The sequence below is a fragment of the Capsicum annuum genome, chromosome 5, assembly GCF_002878395.1.
Source record: "Capsicum annuum cultivar UCD-10X-F1 chromosome 5, UCD10Xv1.1, whole genome shotgun sequence".
In the NCBI taxonomy this organism is placed as follows: Eukaryota; Viridiplantae; Streptophyta; class Magnoliopsida; order Solanales; family Solanaceae; genus Capsicum; species Capsicum annuum.
Window position 1 is genome coordinate 183,736,084 of NC_061115.1, and position 21,663 is coordinate 183,757,746.

Consider the following 21,663-nt stretch of genomic DNA (forward strand, 5'->3'; position numbering starts at 1 on the left):
TAATATTCTTCAATGGTGTTTTGTCATTAGCTCTGTTGTAATTCTCTTGCACTATTTTCTTACAGTTCTCTATTATGAATGTCAACAAATATAGATACGTAGTTGTAGAGAGCTTTTATAAACTAGTGATGGCATTTTCTCCTGTGCCAGATCTTCATATAATGTGGTTACTGCATCTTTGTGAAGCTAATCAGGAAATGCAGTCTTGGATAAAAGCTGCTCAATGCATTGTTACTGTTGCTGGTGTAGTGATGCAGGTATGTAGTAATGTAGTTAACTTCAATTAGATATCTTTCCTGTTTCTGAGCTAATGCTTAAACTGCTGTAGGTTGCTAGCTTTGGTGGCTCGAACATTAATCTGTCTGCCTGGGAGGACAAGAAGAACCTTAGTGAATCTAAGTTTTGCAATTTATATTACTCATACCGTGCACTCTCCTCCTTGTTGAGACCATGTGTATTCTCTTCCTGTTGCATAAAGGTTATAGTTTTATTTGCGAGACCAACCTGCTAATCTATACGGCCACTGATTAGAGACCAACCTACTAATCTATACAACCACCGTTTAAAGCCTAATATATACGTAAAACTTAACGGACACCGTTAAGTAAACAACCTCATTTTAGTAAACAACCTTATAACCTTAACGGCCACTGTTTAACCTTATACCTTTAACGGCCACCGTTTAACCTTATAACTCTAAACTAGTAAACAACCATATAACCTTAACGGCCACCGTTTAACCTTATAACCTTAACGGCCACTATTTTGATGTGTTTGTAGTCCTATTTTGGTGATATATTGGTGATTTATTAAGTTTCTTGTACGGTGACACATAACAACACCACTCATTATACACTAATTTCAGAGTAGCTAAATGCTGAACAATTAGCTGAAACATTACACAATCACACCATGTAGGCACGTCGTTTAAATCTTTCTTCAATGTGAGCACTTGAGGTTTTCCATTCGTAGTTTATTCGTACACTTGACAACTTGTATATAATAGTAGACATTTTTGAAGAGTCCAAGCAACTTTGGTAATTACTAGGTACAAACTTTGAGTATTAGTAATGTTACATAATGATGGACTATCCTATTACAGTTTGTTATGTTAACAACTATTGTTGCAAAGTATACAAACAACTTAGCTACTAGCTAGAACAATAGATGATTTCACTATAATAAAGTTCGTGACAGGAAATAGTTGACGCTGAAAGGTCGAGTGTGCGATAGAGAATCAGGAAGAGCAGGCACTAATAGGTCTGCTATTGAGACTAGACTCAGTACCAGGAGTTGATCCAACAGTCAGGGAGCTGAGACGAGACCTGAGTCGCAGGATTGTGAGGTTGCAAGAGATACTAGATGCTGTTTCTGACACTAAAATTCAAAACTGGGACGGATTCTGATGGATTAGGATGATGTTGTTGAGAGAATGAAAATGGATGTATTCAATGAGAGAGGCGGTGGCAATGAACTAGAGACATTTTGTGCTGAGCATTTGGGCTTTCGATGCCTACAAAGGTTTCTCTGCGACCAATGATATTGATAAGTGAATATGTTATGTATATATCTATACATATCTTGTGCCGGGGGTCTATTGGAAACAACCTCTCTACTTCTTCAGAGGTAGTGGTATGGATTACGTTTATTTTACCCTCCCCAGACCCCACCAGGTGGTAATACACTCGGTATGTAGTTGTTTTTTGTTTATCCGTACATGAACAAAATCTCCGTGCTTTATTGCCCTTAAGAAACTTGATTGAATTTTTGTTTAATGAAAATATAGTCATTATATGTTTAATTTTAGTGACCCTGCTGCTCATTATCTTTTTCCTACAGAAATATGCAACAAAAGGTGTTACAGGTATTCAATCTCTTTTTTCCTTTGTATACTTTGATTTCCTATAATGATGCTAACCAAATGCTTAATTTTGTTTGTTTGCCACTTATATTCAGGTCGCAAGTTTTACAATCTTGCTCTCAACTCTATGATGGATACTTCTTTAGAGAATTCACCTTTTCTGGAGAGTTTTGTCAAAGGAGAAGACATTGTTTTTGTAGGATTATTTGGAAAAACATTTTGTTATATACTTAGATGTTAGCTACTTTGGTTGATGAATTATGTTAACAGTATTGGGAAAGTATATTTTTGTATTTACTTTTTGTCGAATGTTAATTCTTTGTACTGGTAATACTATTGATAATTTTATTTATATACATTTGATTATCAATAGTAGACATTGTATACTGGTTGCCACATTTTTGGTCAAAAACCATTTTTTAATTCATCAATTTTAATTAAAACAGGTAAAAATACTTCTTTAGGGACCAACATTGAATTGTCCTTAAAACATTTCAAGGACCAGATTTTTGGTCGTAAAAGCTTTCAAGGACCAGCTAAGTTTGTCGTAAAAGAATTCAAGGTGGATGTATAAAGACCAGAAATGTGGTCCTAAAATATTTTTAGGGACCAGAATTTTATCAGTCGCAAAAAGGCTTTAGGGACCGGTAAAAAAATTTCGTCCCTATTGACCTTTAGCGACGGAGGCTATAGGGACGGGTGACGACCAGATTTTTCCCATCGTTATTGACCTTTAGGGACTGAAAATAGACTTTTAGGGACCATTTTTCTCGTCCCTATTGGTCGTTTTTCTTGTAGTGAATAATCGGGCGAATTCCTTTTTGACTTTCAACCATCAATCGACGTGAAGACTTCTCCGGCGACAACAACTTCGAGTGCTTCGTCGTCCCATTTCTTCTTTCACAGGTAAAAAGTTATGTCTTTTTAGTTATGAAGAAACAGAGGAACTTGACCCAACTTTTCTTCTAGTATTGGTTAACAATTTCAATATTTCTTGCTTAAATTTGAAATATGGACTGAATAAAACCCTAATTTTTGGCATTTCTTCTCTACTCTTTTCGGTGTGAAATATAATTTTTTATTGTTATTTTAGTTCTTGTTGTCGAACTGTTGATTCGATTTGTTGGTGATTTTTGGTCACCATTGATGTTCTTAGTATGTGTGTGTTGTGTTGGTATTGCTGGGTTGAATTGTTATTTTTCTTGGTAAAAATAGTGTTGTAACAGATTAACTATCTAATGCAACAGATTAATCATATTCAACAGATTAACCACCTGATACAACAGATTAATCATCTGATGCACCAGATTAACCATCTTATGCAATAGATTAACCATCTGATTCAACAGATGAAATATCTAATGCAAAAGATTAAACATCTAATACAATAGATGAACAAAACAGATCATTTATCTGTTACAACAGATGACTCTTCTGTTTGGAAGAAATCTAAATAATATTGATCCAACAGATAACTCATTTGGTAACAGATGAGTGATTTGTTTCAACAGATGTGTGGCCTATTTTTATTGTTTCCAACAGATTACTCATCCACTGTAATAGGTTGCTTATAGGTTGCAACAGATAACCTACCCGGTGTAATAGATGTGTGGTTTGTTTTTATTATTTCCAACAATTACTCATCCGCTGCAATAGGTTGCTTATAGGTTGCAACAAATAACCTACCTGGCACAATAGATGAGAGATCTATTTTTATTACTTTTGACGAATTACTCATTCACTGCAATAGGTTGGTTATATGCTGCAATAGATATCCTATCTAGTGCAACAGATGAGTGATCTGTTTTTATTATTTCCAATAGATTACTCATCCACTGCAGATAACCTACCTGGTACAATAGATGAGTGATCTATTTTTATTATTTTCAACAAATTACTCATCCGCTGCAACAGGTTGGTTATATGCTGCAACAGATATCATACATGGTGCAACATATGGGTGATTCGTTGAAAATAATAAAAATAGATCACTCATCTGTTGCACTAGATAGGATATCTATTGCTACCTGATGCAACAGATAAGTGATCTGTTATAATTATTTCCAATGGATTACTCATCAGCTGAAATAGGTTGGTTATAAATTGCAACAGATAACATTCCTGGTGCAACAGATAAGTGATCTATTTTTATTATTTCCAACAGATTACTCATCCGTTGCACAGGTTGTTTATATATTGCAACAGATAACCTTCCTGGTGCAATAAATGAGTGATCTATTTTTATTATTTCGAATGGTTTACTCATTCTTTGTAACAGGTCGGTTATATATTGTAATAGATAACATACCTGGTGTAACAGATGTGTGGTCTGTTGGAACTGTTATTTTACTGTTTGCATGTTAGATTTATTGTTATCCTTTTTTAATGATGTATTAATCAATTATAATCTATTTTATGTTTATATTAATTTAAGATAATATGGCTCCCATAAGAAAGAAACTGAATTAAGTCCAAGTAAAGGAACAAGTGAAGTAGCTAGGCTATATCCACCACTCTATGAGCTTGCTTTACAAGCGTTATCTCAATCAGGAACAGAAGATAATGAACGTGGGGAGGAGGAATGTTTTAAAACAGATGATCCAAATGCTAATAGCCCTTCCACCGAAGTGTTGATCAAAACCTTTAGCATTGATCATCATCCTATGAGAATGCAGTGTGATGGTTCCACATATTTAACGGATGATTTTGTGGTTAAGTCAGCCATGGGAAAATGCCTTCAGAAAATTACTTCGAGAATAAAAATTGGATTCTTATTTCAGAGAAAGTTGCTTTGGGCAATATCTTGATTTGTCGAAGGGAAAAAATGCTCGTTTCCAAATAAAAATGGTATATGATCTTATCAAGCGTAGGATATGTACGAAAACAAAGATAAGATGGATGAGGTATGGATAAATTACTGTGGTACGCCTGTTTGTTTTGGTTGGATGGAGTTTGCCATATTTACTAGACTAAAATGTTATCCACCTCCTCCTTTTCAAGTTATACATACTTTAACAAAAAAAAGCACCCTGCACACCCCAAAAAGGCAAAGACAAGTCGAGTGATCGTGATGACCTGGTGTCCATTGTTGGTCCAATCTTTAAAAATAAAAAATTGATAGAACCTTTGAAAGATAAAAGACTTTCAAAGAATCATAAGCAATCATTGTGCTTGGTTTGGTTTGTACATAATATTCTTTGGGCGAGAGACGTTAATAACAACATAAGCATTGATTTAATAAATCTCTCTGAGGATCTTGAGGCATTTAACAACTATCCTTGGGGTTATGAAAGCTTCAAAATGACTGTCAAATATTTGTTGACTTCGTTAATGCCAAAGATAGTTAAATTATATGGCTTTTCATGGGCTTTCATAGTAAATATTTCTTTTATTATGATATGATTCATTTTTTTCATTCAATATTGCTTTTGATTTATTGTCATTATGTTATAGGCTTGGGCATTTGAAGTCATTCCTTATTTGAGACAACAAGTGAACTACCAGGAAGAAGTTTCCTATCCAAGAATCGTGAGATGGTTGTTGGCCAAAACTGATAAAAATACAATTTTTTTTGATCTTTTCAATCCCCCGAAGGAAGCAGTAAGTCTAATTCAAATCAATTTTTTATTTTAATTAATGATTATTTTAAATGATTTATCACCATTCTAATATATGCACTGATTTATTTTAGATTGTCCATCCGTGGCTTGTTCCGACCAATCGAAAAGTGAAGATGTTATTTTTTCTTACTTTAGGTCTATGCAAACTTTATCGAGCCCTAAGGTCATTGATAGAATAAAAATGAAATTATTATGAGCAAAAACCATCACAAGAAAAATAATCTTGGAGGGTGGGTTTGTTATTGTTGTTGATGGTAGTGGTGTTGCTATTAGGATTAATGATGCTCCTCTTACAGTTTTTAAAACAACAATCCATTAAGATTATGATCATACTGGTCATACAGATTTTGCTACTTCTAACGAATATTCTGCATACAAATGTCAAGACTGCAACGTGAAACATGATGGAGTGATTAATGCTATTAATGCACTAACTGCTTCTGTAAAGGAAATGACATCTAAGATGGGTGTCATTCCATCAAAGATGATTTTATATCCATACACTCCACTAGAGATCAGGTGGCTAAAAGGAGAAGGAATGATATTTCTAAGGCATCATCAAGCATTGAAAAAAGCAAAATTGCAATGCCTCTGTCTTTGTCTTGCACCGCTATTCAATGTATAATGGCCACAGAAGAGCGGCATAAAATGAAGAAGATGAATGTATATCATCTGTTCCATCAAATAAATAGGCACATATCTGTTTCAACAGATGATACATTTGCTGAAAATTATCAAATAGATATATACATCTGTTGCAATTCTTGTCTAGCCTGTTACATCAAATTCATTATTTGTTGCAACATATGCCCGTCTATTTCAGTAAATCAAACAGGTTTTTGTACTGTTTTAATTTGTACCAATAGATGAGCCTTATATTGCAATAGATGGGTCATCTATTCAAAATTATTGTACCGCTCTATTTTACCTGTTCGAATTTGTCCCAATAAATGATCCATCTATTGCAACGTAAGATTCATCTGTTGCAATAGATAGACAATCTGTTGTATATCTGTAATTAGCATTGACAATTCTAGATTTCCAGATGGATGTTACAGTAGAAGCTACTATTAAAGAGCATAATATCACAATTGATAATCCATCAACTGCTTCCAAAGAAGAAAAAAAAATGGAGCCTGTCAGTTCGATAAAATGAAAGAACTACCCATTTGAAGGGTTCAAAATCTCAGACGAGGCTCCAAAAAAACTAACAAAGTTGATTAACGACTATTTAGAATGTATTGTCGATGGGCTGTTAAAACATCATGTCGACAGGTACATAAATCATTTTAAAGATATTGATTGATATAATTCTTATTGTAAAAATATGACATTAACACATATCAATCATCATGTAGAAAACAAAATGATGAACACTACAAAGTGAATGAATCGAGTCTTGGTTTCAATATGTTTGACTTTATTGTTGCACATCCCAGAATAAAGAATTGATTATATTTGATGTCACAGCCTCAAACTTGCTGGAATGATGAGGTTTAAATGTCCTACATATTACTATTAATTAATACTCTATTTAATTGCATCTGTGTATTGATTTTTTCATCACGTAATCTAAAATGTTTGATAGTATGTGCAGTACATCGATGTCATTTTTTACTACCTCTGAAAGAAGGTCAAGTTGCAAACACAAGAATAATATAAATACACGACAGATAATTATTTGTTAAAAGTTTACATCAATAATGCCTATAATAGGTTTTGTCAACAACAGCCAGAAGTTTTTTGAAATGAGGAATGCTTGATCAACATCATCAAAATTTTTAGCATTCCAGCTGGCTTACGTTAGCATTTGGTCGACGAAGTGTACATCCTAATCAATTATCGTGATGAATTTCATTGGATATTAGCTGTCGTTGTTCTAAAAGAGAGGCATATCCGAGTTTATGACTCAATGTCGCGAAGAAGACATTTTAGGCCGTCTTCTGAGATACAAAAGCTAGCCAAAATATTGCCTACTTACCTTGATATGAGTGGATTTTTGGACCAAAAGGTTCGTACTGATTGGTCGACGATTGAAGCATACCAGAATAAAATGGGTAATCCATTTTGCTTAACAAACCATTGGTAGCCTGTAAGTATAAGTATCATGATTTACTTTCATTTTATAAATTTCACAACGCTTACATAAACTGCAAGATATAGATTATCTATTTTTTAAAACTCAGGAATTGTGGTCTTTTTGTTGCCGCTTATGCTGAGTATTTGAGTGATGGATTACAAGTACCAAATGATGGACTTAATGCCAGATTACTCCGCCAAAGATATGTTGCTCTTTTATTGAAATACAGAGAAGTGAAAGCTCAGAAATCGTACGCAAGCGATATTAAAGATCCACGACGACCAAAGCTGAATTTCGTAGCACCAGATGAAGAACAACTAGTCTATATTGAGTAGATATTTATAGCTTGAGTCTGTCAATGTAATAACCTATCTTCCTTGGTTAACTTGATGATTTATTTGTAGAGTAGATCATTTGTACCCATTATAATTTTTCTACATTTCACTTATTTGTTGAGTTATTTCATGTAATTTTTGGAGGCTTTGATTTATTTTTTGTTGTCTGTGAATATATTTTAATCCTTAGTTTTGAACTTGTTAATTAAAATGGAATACTAGATTCAAATATCATAACTAGATAATACATTTGCTGCAACAGACGACATATCTTATCAAACAGATTTAGATATATGTTGCAACATGTAGGTCATCTGCTGGAAATTATATAACAGGTCTTCCTATATTTTTTATTTGCTCCAATAGATTACCCATCAGTTGCAACAGATAGATTATATATTACAACAGATTGTACATATGTTACGATAGATAGACAGAAACATCTGCATAATGCAACAGATGACCAACCTATTGCAACAGATAAAATCAATCTGCCACAACAAGTATGATATCTGTTACAACAGATAGACAATCTGTTGCATTATAAAAATTCAACTTTCCTTAGACAAAAAAAATTGCCACTACAATGTAAAGTGAACAAAGTGGCTTGAAATAAAAAATTATTATCCTGTTTGTTTTTTTCTTTATACATATTCTTCTTTATACACAGGCTCTAAGCATTTAGTTAGTACCCCATAAGCCCAGACCTCTTGCATCTTTTCCACAATGGCGTCACACAGATCGGCCAATTCTGTACCGGTCAGCAAAACACTCGATGTATGCAAGCAAGTACGACCCGCATGCGGCACCGATTTTATTTTTGTAAAGGTGGATGTTATTATTTCGGCCTTCAAAATCCCATGATTCCTTCTTCAAGTCTTCCGCCGGCAAATGATCCATTAGCTTACTCTGCGTCAACAACTTGGGGAACAACTTCAAGAGTGGCTGAACGTGGGTTAAAAACTTGGCCTCCTTGAAGACAAGTAAGTTGCAGTCATAAAACTTAATCTTTACCTCGTCGAGTAGTATCTCAACAACGAAAAAATGTGTGACTTCCACGTTTATGACTGCAAGGATTCTTTTTGACTTGGTCCAGCTCTTGTCATGTGGATATGGTCTCTTCCCTCTAACATAGTTAATCATATCTTTATCCCATTTGAATGTAGAAAATAACTGATAAATTCCCCAGCCACCAAGATCAGTTTGACTATGGAGAGTATCATACCTACTCTTGAAATTATTTTAGAAGTTGAGGTCCATTATCCTATCGGTAGCATCATAAGCATCCGGGTCAGAGAATTTCATCAACATACTATGGTATAAGAAAATAATTTTTAAATAATTTAGTAATTGTAAAGAAGAAAAACACAGTGGAAAGATTCTGTTGCAGAGGGTTCTCTCAATCAGTTTACTGATTACCCAGCTAACACAACTTATGCAACAGATGTGTCTTATGTTGCAACCGAATACCCAGCTGTTGTAATAGATTACACATTTGTTGTGTAGATTCTTATTCATAGAGTAGATAGGAAGGCTAGGATAGCAAAAGTAAAATTATATTGTCCACGTACCACTCTCACATATTTGTCATACTCGTAAAGTCTTGGGCGTCAAATAAGTGCATGGTGTATTCTTGTAGAACCTTTGTTTTGCCAGTCATGAATTTTTACAGATCTTTCTTCTCTTCATAGCCAAGTGTCGCGTATATGTCTACCTTCTTCAGCGGCCCCAGAACTTCAACAACTCTTGGAGCGGGAGGAGTTGAAATTTTTTTGATTTACTATTAGAGAGTACTTGGCTAATTGTTCTTTTCTTACTCCTAACCGCCGCTGTAGGAGTGTATAGCTCCATCATCTTCTTGGATGGTATTACACCCCTCTTGGATTTCAACTCCTTGAAAACTTCAGTAATAACCTCTAGTTTTTCAAGGAGTTTATCCTCTCTGTCCTTACATACTTTGCATTTGCAATAAGAACATGAGGGTGAAAAGGGGTGAGAGGGACCTGTGCAAGGGGTGTTTCCAAACGCATTTATTTTTCCTGAGTACCAACATGCTCATAATCACAACTGGCAGTAGCAGCAACATCAGGATAGCAGCCACCATCATCAACAACTTCACCAGCAACACCACCAAAAGAAGCACACGGATCTGTTATAGTAGGTTGGTCATGAAGAGCTTCAGTATTAGGCTGACCTTGTCTAACTGCTCTTCTTATGGCTGTTGCTCCAGCCAATTCCTTCTTTATTAACTCCACCGCTGGGTCTGCTGTTGTATCAACAAGACCTAGAGTAATAAAAAAGTCATCCCCAACTCCTACTCAGTAGGCACGATTCAAAGATGCATAACCTATAAAAAAAAGACAGAAGGCATTTAAACCATATTATATAATAATAATTTACAATCAGTTGGGTTACATGTTAACACAACCAACTTATGCAATAGATGATCTATCTGTCACAACAACTGATCTGTATGACATAACAGATTGACAATATGTTGCATCAGATTACTCATTTGTTGCATAATTTACAGCAGATAGGTAATTTGTTGAGTCAGGTTCAGGGAACCAGTGAATAAATGGCTAAATTGTTGCAAAATATGGATCGCCTGTCACAATAGATTACCCATCTCTTGCACCAATTGCAGTTGATGGGTAATTTGTTGCAATAGATGACCCATATGTCGCAACAGATGGCACTTCTATTTCAATATCTTTCTTTGAGGAAAATTATTTTAGTTGAAAGAAGACGTACTGCATCATCCGGAGGGTTAAAGAGATCAGCCTCCTTAATTTTTTTGCTGCCCTTTACAACCAACTACCTAAGGATCCTTAGATGAGAAACCTCATTCGAGTAATCCTTTAACTGCTTTCGGAGGAGAGGAATAAATTTAAATGCCCAAGCCTAAAAAATGTAAATAGGAAGCAAGCAAAAAGAATTCATAAAAACTATATTCAATATAAATTAATGGATGAGTAAAAATAGTGATTAATTTTACCATGAAAGCCCAAGGAAAGCCGTATAATGTGATCGTCCCTGTGAATAGCTTTGTCAGTAAATATTGGACAGTTAAGTAGTACCTATCATATCCATAGGGATAATCGTTGAATTTCTCAATATTATCAGCAAGCGCCAACAAATCATCTTCTATGACTTTTCTAACGTCTCTTGCCAATATAACGGAATAGACAAACCAAACTAAGTACAATTTCTCCCTGTAATGCTTTGGTATGGTTTTATCCTTGAGATTCTCTATCAAATCGCCCGCTCTGTATCTACGTCCAACAATGCTCAATAGCCCATCTTTTTTTATTTCCATTTGTTGGACCTTTTGTCTTGTGTTTCCTTGATGAGAGGTTCTTCTGGATGATCGCATCTCAAGCCCGTCACTATGGCAAACTCTTTCAATCTAAAACAAATTGGTATGCCACAGTAGTTGATCCAAATTTCATCCATGTTTTTTCTGCCCTCCTTCGAATCTTTATTATCTCCCACATACTTGATCCTGTGCTTGAGAAGACCATATACTATGCTCATTTGGAAACGGAGAGTGTGGTCCTCAGGCAGCTTAAAAAATCATGCAAAATAGCTCCTCTTAAAAAGTCCATCTATGTTTTCATTCTTCATAATACTCCTAAATTGATTAAAACCTTTCCCCAATTGACATTTAAGTACAAGATCACCAGTTACTTCTTTAGGGTGATCTATCGGCATCGCATCTCTAAAACTGTTGATACTAATGGTTTTGACAGGATCATACTGGGATTTTAATATTAATTTATTTCCTATTGGTGAGAAGGAGTTCTCTTTCCTCAGCTTCATTTTGCCCTGACTGAGGAAGTTTCTCCAAATCTATCTGTACTCTAGCCTTTTTATTGGGTGGTCAGAAGTTGATTCACTTTTAGTTTCAGTTTCTTTTCTTTTGGGAGACATCTTTTAACTACAAACAATAGAAAAACATAAAATACAAAACGTTTGATGTCTGCATATTTTTTTAAAAAAAGGTAAGGCAAATTTTAATAAATTATTATACGCCACATTATAAAAATATACTCCAACGAATAACCCATCAGTTAGAACAGATGGAGAATCTGTTTGAAGACCCATTTAATATCTCCCAACAGATCTTCCACCTGTTGCAACAGATGGACCACCAAGACCAAGACCACCACCAACACCACAACCAATGCCACCACTAATGCCACCAACACTAACACCAATGCCATCAAGACCACCACTAATGCCACCAATACCAACAACAATACCAAGACCGCCAATATTACCACCAATACCAATACCAAGCCCACCGACACCACTACCAAAACCACCAAAACCACAAATACTAACACCACTAACAACATCCACCAATACTACCACAAACACCATCCAATAATACCACAACGTTCAACAAAATACTGTGATAAAAACTAGGATTTTCTTATGTGCTTTCTACATTTTTAGCATCAAAACTCAAGATTATTAACCTATTCTTGAAGATAATACAACTAAAAGTTTTATTTTTCATTAATAATTAAAAAATCCCTAATTTTTAGAATAAATAACAAATGTACAACTCTTCTTGAACTCTGCTACTTGTGAAGACAGAGAAAATGACGAATGCAAGCGAGAATGAAGTAAAATATAACAACTATGTGGTTAGAAATGGGAAGAATATCTATCTATTTAGAAGGGTTGAGAAATATATTGAGTATTTATTGTATGTATTATTGAGAGAGAGAAGAGAGAAGAGCGAGAACTTAAGATTTGAAATGAGGAAATTTTTTCCACACAAATGGATGATTTGTATGGGTTGATTTGTAATTTTGAAACAGAATGACAATCTTTGAAATTGTTGATTTGGTCCAATTGATCATAATTAATTTTTAAAATTTTAAAAGATATAGTTTTTTCAATATTAAGTTAATGAGAATCTTTTCAACTCAAAGTGATCGATCGATGACTCGGGTCGAGATGAACGCAATACCAACTCCATGCAATTATAAAGACTCAATTAAAGTTGTAGTTGACCCTACGAACTCATTTATCCCTAGTTCTACCTAAATCAATTTAGGTACTAACTTAACATTAAGCTAATGGAAATCATTTCAACTCAGAGTGATCGATCAACGACTTGGGTTAGGATAAATGCAATACCAATACCATATAATTGCAAAGACTCAATTGAAGTTGTAGTTGACACTATGGACTCATTCATCCCTAGTTCTACCAAAATCAATTTAGGTACTAGCTTAAAATTAAGTAAATGAGAAACTTTTTAACTCAGAGTGATCGATCGACGACTCAGGTCAGGATGAACGCAATACCAACACCATGCAATTGGAAAGACTCAATTGAAGTTGTAGTTGACCCTATGAACTCATTCATCCCTAGTTCTACCAAAATAAATTTAGGTGCTAGCTTAACATTAAGTTAATGAGAATCTTTTCAACTCAAAGTGATTGATCGACGACTCGGGTTGGGATGAACGCAATACCAATATCATGCAATTGCTAAGACTCAATAGAAGTTGTAGTTGAACCTATGGACTCATTTATCCCTTGTTCTACTTAAATTAATTATAATGAAATATGTTGGAACGAATGACTGAGCTGTTAGAAATTTTCAAATAGAGATTCATATCTGTTGCAACAGATGACATATCTGATTTAATTATCAAATAGACATTTGCATTTGTTATGACAGATGACTGAGTTGTTGGAAATTCAAATAGATATTGATATCTGTTGCAAAAGATGATATATCTAATTTAGTTATCAAATAGATATTTGCATCTGTTGTTACAGATGTCTGAGATGTTGAAAATTTCAAACAGATATTGATATTTGTTTTAATAGATGACATATTTGATTTAATTATCAAATGGACATTTTCATCTATTGTTACAGATGACTGAGCTATTGGAATTTTTCAAACAAATATTTATATCTGTTGCAATAGATGAAATATCTGTTTGAAATTCTTTTTTTTTCTTTTAATTTTAAAGAAAACTTCTGTTTGAAAGAAAGATAAAATAATACTACTAAAAGCGGTAAAAAATATTTCTTGGATAACTCAAAAATATTATTGACTAGTCTTGTCTTGTCTTTTCAATGTCACCCATCTTCTTCGTGCCCTTCGAGTTATTAATGAATATTAATTAATGAATATTTAAACCCTAAATTATCTCATCTCTTCTTCAGCCTTAAATTTATTTTATTCATCTCTCATTTTTTTATTTCTCTCCTCTTTCTCATAAAGATCGTTTCGGATCTAAACTGATCCATATCTTTCCTCGATTGAAATTATTGTTTTGATCCTCTTTTGACATTACAGGTAAGGTATGGTTCACTATTGCTCTTTTATTCTCGTCTTCTTCTTTGCAAGTTATTTACATTTGTTTTTTTTTTAATTTCCATTACCCATATCATATTTATTTAAAAAATTTGAAGGAACTTTTAGGTGTTGAATAAATGAACCAAATTTTTTTATTACAATATGCAAAAAAGTGATCTGTTGGGAGAAGTTTAAAAGCCTTGTTGGCAATATCTGTAAAACCCCGCAAAATTCTAAGTCTAGCTCAGTCCCTTAAATCTTTAAGAATTCAAGTATTAAGGTATGTTAAGTGTTCATCCAATGGTTTCCTGCCACCCTTGAAGTTCAAGAAACCTTTTGAACTATAAGTTAATAGTTTTGATGAATTTCATGGTTGAAATTGATTGTGTTAATGACTATAATGTTATTTGATTTTAGAAAACATGATTAAGAATAAGTTTATGAGAAATAAATAACATGTATGGGTTGTTGTAGGCTTTCATGTTAAAACCCCTTTGAATTTGTGAGTTAGGATTATATTTATGATACTTGCATGTTATATTACAATTATGTGCATAAATTATGCTCTCCAAGTGTTTGATGCATTGTTTATGTAGGTTGAGTAGAAAAATCATACCAAGTTAGTGTGTAAACAAGTTCATGTTATGCAAGTGTTTGTCAAAATGCCCCAATGAATGATTGATGACCATGAAATTAGTTATAATGTTTTCAAGATTGTATTATGTCTTATAATTTATGCTATCGAGTCCTGGGGGTATATAATACCCCACCATCTAGCTGTTTACTTAGAGCTATAGTAGTTACGAAATAGACTCGGTATTACCATGATCAGTAGTTCAGTAATCAGCCTAGAACTCAGTCTATAATCAATCCAAAACTCAGTCAGTAATTAGTCCAGAACCCAGTGAACTCAGTTTAGTTCAGTTAGCTAACCATGATTAGTATAGTGTAGTCCAGTGTAGAACAGTTTAGAACTCAAGCCAATGTCTATTCAGTCGGGAGTAGGATTCAGCACCGAGTAAACCTAAGGATGGGGACTTACCTTCTAGTAGAGGATGTGATCCTTGGAAGCAGTCCTTATTTTCTAAAACTATGTAGCCAACGTAGGTTGAGACATCAACCTGTCAGTTGAGGGCTGATGAGGTATTTTAACCTGCCAGTTGAGGGTATCACCATTCTTATTCAGATCACCTGCTAGATGAGGGTGACTCAGCACTTGTCTTTACTCGTGGCATGGTACTGACACCCTTTCAACTGGGGTTATGGGTTAGAACCCAAATCAGTTTAAAGAAGGGGCATGTCGATTAGATGATTACCTCCCACAGTATCAATTTCAATTTTAGTCTCAGTATAGAACTTAGGTCAGTTCTACATAAATCAGGACTATCAGAAATAGTTACTCAGGAAATAGCATTTCAGTTATTAGTGAACTCAGATATCAATTAATCAATACTCAAAACTCAGTATTCAGTGTTACCATGATCTTAGTTACAGTTTATGTATTCATGCATGTACTCTCATTCAGTTATATTCATGTTACTCAGTCGTTATTGTTCATGCATATGAACCCATGCATATCAGCCTATCTCACTTATCATACCAGTATATTCAAAGTACTAACATATACTTTTTTTGTGCTATGATGGCTTATATTATAGGTTCAGATGCAGGGGCTCCAGACCGTTCTTAGCAGCCCAGCCTATCAGTAGCAGACTTAGTGGTGAGTCCTCAGAGTTCGAGGACGAAGTTGTTATTTTAGTACTTCAATTTACTTTTAGTTACCGGAGTTAGTTGGGAACTTATCCCATCAACTCCATAATTTAGACAGTTAGAGGCTTTCAGAATAGAGTATTTTACGCAGATATTTTAGTATTCAGTATTTAGTATGTGTGTTTAGTAATGAACCTTATGGCAATTTTATCCTACCTTCCGTATTTATTTTAGTAATATCATTATTACAATGTTATTATTATTCAATGCTTATAACAGATACCAGTCATGGGTTAGCTGGTGGTTCTTCGGGGTTGCTAGCACCGTGTAGCATCCGAGGTACAGACTCGGGGCATTTCAAACTTGGTATCAGAGCATAAGGTTCAACAGAGTCCTAGGAATTCTGAAAGCCGCATCAAGTAGAGTCTTGTTCAGGGGTATATAGCATGCCACACTTATGAATGGGAGGCTATGAGATATTTTTAGGAAAAGTTTCCCTTCTTTCAGTATTCATGTTGTGTGAGTGAGCATAAGCTCAATTTAATCTCTTAGTCTAATCTTTTTCTTCCTTTCGTTTATAGAACATGCCTCCCAAGTAGAACGAAAGAAGGATAAGAAATCAGCCAACCCCTCAGCCCGTCCAAGCAAATCCTTTGGATGAGTATTTCTCTCATGCAGAATTTAGAGCTGCATTTACTACTTTAGCCAATTCAGTGGCAACCCAGAATGAATGCCCAGCTGTCGTTTCGGCCAACCCATAGGCCAATACTGCTGCAGCTAGGATTTAGGAGTTCATTCGAATAAATCCCCTATCATTTATCAGGTCTAAGTCAGATGAGGACCCACAGGAATTCCTTGATCAGGTGCAAAAAGTCACAGATATTATGGGGGTGACTGCTAGTAAGAGTGCTGAGTTGCCACATATCAATTGTAGGATGTAGCCCACTCATATTTTAAGTAGTGGAAGGTAGAGAGGGCCGCAGATGTAGGGCCCGTAGAATGGGAAGAGTTTGCCACTAATTTTCTGGATAGGTTCTTCCCACTGGAATTGAAGGAAGCAAAGGTTTTGGAATTTATTAATTTGAAGCAGGGCAACATGACAGTGAAAGAATATTCTCTTAAGTTTACTCAGCTAACCAAATAGGCTTCTCATGTGGTAGTAGATAGCATATCCAAGATGAGTAAGTTTGTGTCTAGAGTTTCTAGTAGTGTGGTCAAAGAGTGTAGAACCGTTATGTTGATTAAGGAGATGGACATATATAGACTCATGTTCCATGCTCAACAGATAGAGAAGGCTAAGTATAAGGAGAAGGAGAAGGAGAGGGAGAATAAAAAAGCTAGACAGATAGCTTCATCTTCGCCCAACATAAGTCTGATAGTGGAAATCATTCTTAGTTCCATCTGAAATCCTCTATTCTAGATCCGTCCTTAGCCAGTATTCCAGTGCCAAAATTCAGAGATGACAATAGAGATAGGGTGCTAGACCCTAAACCTCAGGGTAGTGTCAGCAGCGCCCGAACCAATCCCCTTTGCAAAAAATATGGCTGAAACCACCAGAGTATTTGTAGAGCTGGCAGTGATGTGTGTCTCAGGTAAGGCAACCTAGGTGACAGAGTCAGAGATTTTCCTTTTCAGGTTCTCAGGGTTAGCATAACCTTCCTCCAGCTCAGTTCGATTGCCTGAATTAGTAGGGTGCCGCTTCTAGTGCCACCAGTGGGAAACACCCAAATAGACTTTATGCACTTTAGTCCCAACAGGATTAGGAAAGTTCTCCTGATGTGATCACTGGTATGTTATAAGTTTTCCATTTATATATTTATGATTGCTAGATCCAGGAGCTTCTTTGTCCTTTGTAAATCCATATATAGTTGTTGACTTTGGAGTCAGTCCCAAAATTTTAGCAGAGCCTTTCGCAGTCTCTACCCCAATGGGTAAATCTATCATAGCCCAATGAGTATATAGGAACTATCCAGTTATGGTATCTTAGAAAGTCACTTCAGCAGACTTAGTAGAATTAGAGATGACCAATTTTAATGTCATTCTTGGCATGGGTTTGCTTCATTCATGATATGCCTCAGTTGACTGCAAAAATATAACTGTCCAATTTCAGTTTCTAAATGAACCTGTCCTAGAGTGAAGGGGTAGTACTTCAGCACTTATGGGTCAGCTTGTTTCCTACCTTATGACAAGGAAAATGATATCTAAGGGATGTGTCTACCATCTCATTCAAGTCTAAGATTATAGTTCAGAAACCCCTAATCTTAACTTAGTTTCAGTAGAATGTGAATTCCCGGATGTGTTTCCCAAAGATCTTCCTGGAGTTCCTCCTGAGAGGGAAATTGACTTTCTTTTTGATACTCAACCCATATCTATTCCGCCATACAAAATGGCTTTAGCAGAGCTCAAAGAATTAAAAGAACAGTTGAAGAATCTCCTAGATAAGGGATTCATCAGATCCAGTGTATCCCCATGGGGTGCACCAGTCCTATTCATACGCAAGAAAGATGTTTCTCTTAGAATATGCATAGACTACCGTCAGCTAAATAAGGTCACGGTCAAGAAAAAGTATCCACTTCCTAGAATTGATGACTTGTTTGACCAACTTCAGGGTGCCTGTTGCTTTTCTAAGATAGACCTCAGATCAGGCTATCATCAGCTCAGAGTCAGAGAATGTGACATTTGGAAGATAGCTTTCAGGACTCGGTATGGTCACTTCGAATTCTTAGTCATGTTATTTGGTATTACTAATGGTCCAGTAGCTTTCATGGACTTGATAAACCATGTCTTCAAGCAGTACTTAGACATGTTCATCATAGTCTTCAGTGATGACATTCTTGTCTACTCCCGTAGTGAACATGATCATGTAGACCATCTCAAAATAGTATTGCAGACCCTTAAAAACCATTAGCTGTTCGTCAAATTTAGAAAGTGCAAATTTTGGCTAAGGTCAGTAGCTTTTCTTAGCCATATCGTTTTTGGAGATAGCATTAGAGTTGATCCCTAAAAGATCAAAGCAGTGAGAAACTGACCCAGACCTACTTCTCCATCAGATATTAGGAGTTTCTTGGGTTTGGATGGCTATTACCGATCGTTTATTAAGGAATTTTAGTCTATTGAAACCCCTATGTCCAGATTGACTCAGAAGAAAATTAAATTCTAGCAGTCAGATTCTTGTGAGAAGAGTTTTCAAGAGTGAAGACTCGACTCACTACAACTCCAGTTTTGACTCTACCAGATGGTTCAAACAGGTTTATGGTATATTGTGATGCCTCCTGAGTTGGTTTGGGGGAGGGGTTTTGATATAGAGAGGTAAGATCATAGCCTATGCCTCTAGACAGCTTAAACCCTATGAAAAGAACCATCCAACTCATGATCTTGAGTTAGCATTTGTAGTATTTGCCTTAACGATTTGGAGGCACTATTTGTGTAGAGTGCACATTGATGTGTTCACAGACCATAAGAGCCTCCAGTATGTGTTCTCTTAGAAATACCTAAACCTCTGTTAGAAAATATGGTTGGAGTTGTTAAAAGTCTATAACATAAATGTTTTGTATCATCTAGGCAAGTCTAATGTAGTGGCTGATGCTCTCAGTAGGATGTCTATACGTAGTGTTTCTTACGTAGATGATGGTAAGAAGAAGTTAGCTCAGGAAGTTCATCAGCTTGCCCGACTGGGTATCCGCTTAGTCGATTCAGTAGAAGGTAGTGTATGGGTGCAGAGTAGTTCAGAATCATCTCTAGTTTCTGAGGTGAAGGAAAAATAGGATAGGGATCCCAACCTAGTTAAGTTAAAAGAATCAATCAGAGATCAGAAGATAGAGGTTTTCTCCCAAGGGGGAGATAGTGGATTGTGTTGTCAGGGTTGACTATGTGTGCCAAGTGTAGATGACCTGAGACAACAAATTCTTATAGAAGCACACGGTGTACATTACTCTATTCATCCAGGGGCCACTAAGATGTACCATGATTTACGGGAGATCTATTGGTGGAATGGGATGAAGAGAAACATTGCAAAGTTTGTAGCTAAGTGCTCGACATATCAGTAGGTTAAGATCGAGCATCATAAACCTAGTGGGTCTATGCAAGAGTTTAGTATTCCCACTTGGAAGTGGGAAGAAGTGAACATGGATTTTATGATGGGTTTGCCTCGTACTCATCGTCAGCATGATTTAGTTTGGGTTATTGTTGATAGGATGACTAAATCAGCGTATTTCTTGCCAGTCTATACCTCTTATTCAACTGAGGACTATGCCACGCTCTATGTCAGAGAGTTGGTCAGATTGCATGGAGTTTTGTTATCCATCATTTTAGATAGAGGTGCCCGGTTTACCTCTCTTTTCTGGAAAGCATTTCAGAAGGGTCTTGGTACCCAATTCACCTTAGTACAGCCTTTCACCCTCAGATAGATGGTCAAGCAGAAAGGACCATTCAAACTTTAGAGGATGTGCTGTGAGCATGTGCAATTGACTTTAAAGGTATTTGGGATGACCACTTACCTTTGATTGAGTTTGCATATAACAACAGCTATCATTCCAGCATTCAAATGGCTCCGTTTTAAGGAACTTTATCGGAGGAGGTGTAGGTCTCCCATTGGTTGGTTTGAAATGGGTAAGGCCATGGTGGTAGGGCCTGAACTGTTTTTTGATACCTTAGAAGAAGTTCAGTTGATCAGGGAAAGGCTTAAGACAACTCAGAGCCAATAGAAATCGTACGCAGATATGTGAAGAAAGGATCTCAAGTTTGAGATTGGTGATTATGTGTATTTGAAAATATCTCCTATGAAAGGAGTAAAGAGGTTTGGCAAAAAGAGGAAGCTCAATCCTCGATATGTCAGTCCTTATCGAATTCTCATCTATTTTAAAAAGGTAGCTTACGAGCTCGAGTTACCTTCAGACTTAGCTTCAGTACATCTATTCTTTCATGTCTCCTTTCTTAAGAAGTTCATAGGTGACCCAACAGTTATAATCCCTATAGAGGGCCTAAATATTAAAAATAGTTTCTCTTATGAAGAGATCTCTGTCGAAATTCTTGATTATCAGATTCACAGACTGAGGAACAAAGAAGTCCCTCTAGTCAAAGTTCGTTGGCGGAGCCAGTCCGTTGAGGGAGCTACTTGGGAAGTAGAAACAGACATGTGAACCAAGTATCCTCACCTTTTCTCTGCAAACTCAGACACAACCCAAGATAACAATTTTTCCTTGAACTTACTGAGCTCCATGCTCAGATTTGCCTTTTATAGATTTAGTATCAGTTACCATTGCATAGTCAGTTATGTATTCATGCATCAGATATACATGTTCAGCATGAGAAACTCAGCTTGTCAGCAATCCCAGTCATGCATTCACGAATCATGTTCAGCCACATACTCATGCATCTAATATGCATGTTCAGTATGGAATTTTAGCATATCAGTAGTGTCATTCATGAAATCATGTTACAGTCATGCATGTTCAGTAAGAAAGTTTAGTTTGTCAGTATTCCCAGCCTCATCAATCTCATTCGAGAATGAATGTTCCAAAGAGGGAGATATTGTAAGACCCTGCAAAATCCTAAGTCTAAATCAGTCCCTTAAAGCTTAATAAGGGGTCCCAGACTTAGAAAATTTTAGCTAAGTATTCAGACGTTGTATGATTTTATCCTTCGTAAGTTGGCGACTCTATTTCACGACCCTTATGACCTTAAAGTATCAATTTTTAGGTTAATTCATGATCAGGAAGGTCAGTA